We start from the raw sequence: 3199 nt of genomic DNA, 5'->3' as shown, positions 1-3199 counted from the left end.
TTTCCGGACTAAAATCTAAGTATTTTCCCCGAACCATGGTAAGCCAATTCTTTGGATTCGGGTTCATACTTTGATCATGGTTTCTAGTGATCCATGCATTTGCATAGAACTCTTGAACCATTAAGATCCCGACTTGTTGAATAGGATTAGAGAGAACTTCACATCCTCTTCTTCTAATCTCTTGTCGGATCTCTGGATATTCGCTCTTTTTGAGCTTAAAAGGGACCTCAGGGATCACCTTTTTCTTGGCCATAACTTCATAGAAGTGGTCTTGATGGACCTTTGAGATGAATCTCTCCATCTCCCATGACTCAGAGGTGGAAGATTTTGCCTTCCCTTTCCTCTTTCTTGAGGTTTCTCTGGCCTTAGATGCCATTGATGGTTATGGAAAAACAAAAAGCAATGCTTTTTCCACACCAAACTTAAAAGGTTTGCTCGTCCTTGAGCAAAAGAATAAAGAAAGAAGGAGAAGAAGAAGAAAAATGGAAGAGAGGGAGAAGGGTGTGTATTTGGCCAAGGAGAAGAAGAAAGGGTTGTGTTGTGTGAAAATGAAGAAGGAATACGGGGTTTATATAGGAGTGGGGGAAGGTTTAGGGTTCGGCCATTAGGGCTGGGTTTGGGGGGAAAGAATTTGAATTTTAGAGGTAGGTGGGGTTTATGGGGAAGAGTGGATGGATGATAGTGGTTAAGAGGTGATGGGGATGAGTGATTGAGGTGATTGGTGAAGGGTATTTGGGGAAGAGAGTTATGAAAAGGTGTGCAGAGGAGAGAAGAAGAGGTGGGGTAGGTGGGGATCCTGTGGGTCCACAGATCCAGTGAGGTCAAGGACTTAACATCCCTGCTCCAATTAGGCGTGTAAAACGCCCTTAGCATGCATGTCTGGCATTAAACGCCAGCTTGCTGCTTGTTTTTGGCGTTAAACGCCCAAATGTAGCCTGTTTCTGGCGTTTAACGCCAGGTTGATGCTTGCTTCTGGTGTTAAACGCCAGCTTGGTACTTGTTTCTGGCGTTAAACGCCAGACAGATGCTTGTTTCTAGCGTTTAAATGCCAGAATGCTCCTCCTCCAGGGTGTGCTATTTTTAATGCTATTTTTCATTCTGTTTTTGATTTTTCAGTTGTTCTTGTGACTTCACATGATCATCAACCTAAAGAAAACATAAAATAGCAATGGAAAATAAATAGATATAATTAAATAACATTGGGTTGCCTCCTAACAAGCGCTTCTTTAATGTCAATAGCTTGACAGTGAGCTCTCATGGAGCCTCACAGATGTTCAGAGCATTGTTGGGACCTCCCAACACCAAACTTAGAGTTTGAATGTGGGGGTTCAACACCAAACTTAGAGTTTGGTTGTGGCCTCCCAACACCAAACTTAGAGTTTGACTGTGGGGGCTTTGGTTGACTCTGCATTGAGAGAAGCTTTTCATGTTTCCTCTCCATGGTTACAGAAGGAGATCCTTGAGTTTTAAACACAAGGTTGTCCTCATTCAGTTGAGGGACCAACTCTCCTCTGTCCACATCAATCATAGCTTTTGCTGTGGCTAGGAAGGGTCTTCCAAGGATGATGGATTCATCCTCATCCTTCCCAGTGTCTAGGATTATGAAATCAGCAGGGATGTAAAGGCCTTCAACCTTTACTAACACGTCCTCTACTTATCCATAAGCCTGTTTCATGGATTTGTCTGCCATCTCTAATGAGAATTTGGCAGCCTGTACCTCAAAGATTCCTAGTTTCTCCATTACAGAGAGTGGCATTAAGTTTATTCCTGACCCCAGGTCACACAGAGCCTTCTCAAAGGTCATGGTGCCTATGTTACAGGGTATTAAGAATTTACCAGGATCCTGTTTCTTTTGAGGTAAAGTGTGCTGAACTAAGGCATTTAGTTCCTTGATGAGCAATGCAGGTTCATCCTCCCAAGTCTCATTACCAAATAATTTGGCATTCAGCTTCATGATTGCTCCTAAATATTGGGCAACTTGCTCTTCAGTAATGTCTTCATCTTCTTCAGAAGATGAATAGTTATCAGAGCTCATGAATGGTAAAAGGAGGTTCAATGGAATCTCTATGGTCTCTAGATGAGCCTCAGATTTCTTTGGTTCCTCAAAGGGAAACTCCTTATTGGTCACTGAACGTCCCAGGAGGTCTTCCTCACTAGGATTCACGTCTTCCTCCTCCTCTTTGGGTTCGGCCACACCAAGTAAGGTTATGGCCTTGCACTCTCTTTTTGGATTCTCTTCTATATTGCTTGGGAGAGTACTAGGAGGGTGATGAGCGGATAAGTTATACGCTTTTTGGCATTGTTTTTAGTATGTTTTTAGCATGTTTTAGTTAGTTTTTATTATATTTTTATTAGTTTTTATTTAAAATTCACTTTTTTGGAATTTACTATGAGTTTGTGTGTTTTTTCTGTGATTTCAGGTATTTTCTGGCTGAAATTGAGGGACCTGAGCAAAAATCTAATTCAGAGGCTGAAAAGGACTGCAGATGCTGTTGGATTCTGACCTCCCTGCACTCAAAGTGGATTTTCTGGAGCTATAGAAGCCCAATTGGCACGCTCTCAATTATGTTGGAAAGTAGACATCCAGGGCTTTCCAGAAATATATAATACTCCATACTTTGCCCAAAATTTGATGGCTCAAATTGGCGTTCAAAGTCAGCATCAGAATTCCCAGCGTTAAACGCCGGAACTGGCACCAAAGTGGGAGTTAAACGCCCAAACTGGCACAAAAGCTGGCGTTTAACTCCAGGAAAAGTCTCTACACGAAAATGCTTCAATGCTCAGCCCAAGCACACACCAAGTGGGCCCGGAAGTGGATATTTACGTCATTTACTCATTTTTGTAAACCCTAAGCTACTAGTTCTCTATAAATAGGACCTTTTGCTATTGTATTAGGAGTCTAATCTTTGAGTAGTTCTATGCTACCTTAGATCACGTTTTGGGGCTGGCCTCATGGCTATGCCTAGACCTTGTTCTTATATATTTTCAACGGTGGAGTTTCTACACACCATAGATTAAGGTGTGGAGCTCTGCTGTACCTCGAGTATTAATGCAATAACTATTGTTCTTCTATTCAATTCAGCTTGTTCTTGTTCTAAGATATCACTTGTTCTTCAACTTGATAAATGTGATGATCTGTGACACTCATCATCATTCTCACCTATGATGATGAGTGTCACAGATCATCACATTTATCACG

The 3199-nt window shown here is 41.8% G+C and overlaps 1 long non-coding RNA gene across 1 annotated transcript in view; it reads right to left on the bottom strand.

The window, feature by feature from the left end:
* The window catches only part of LOC110267069, a 14252-nt gene continuing 12618 nt past the window's right edge, over positions 1566-3199 (bottom strand). The window contains exon 3 of the long non-coding RNA XR_002354394.1: positions 1566-1576. This is a non-coding gene — a long non-coding RNA (uncharacterized LOC110267069). The remainder of the gene's footprint in view (positions 1577-3199) is intronic.

The sequence above is a fragment of the Arachis ipaensis genome, chromosome B09 (genome assembly GCF_000816755.2).
Source record: "Arachis ipaensis cultivar K30076 chromosome B09, Araip1.1, whole genome shotgun sequence".
Classification (NCBI taxonomy): domain Eukaryota; kingdom Viridiplantae; phylum Streptophyta; class Magnoliopsida; order Fabales; family Fabaceae; genus Arachis; species Arachis ipaensis.
The sequence above is the reverse complement of the archived record's forward strand: the minus strand, read 5'-3'. Positions and strand labels throughout refer to the sequence as shown.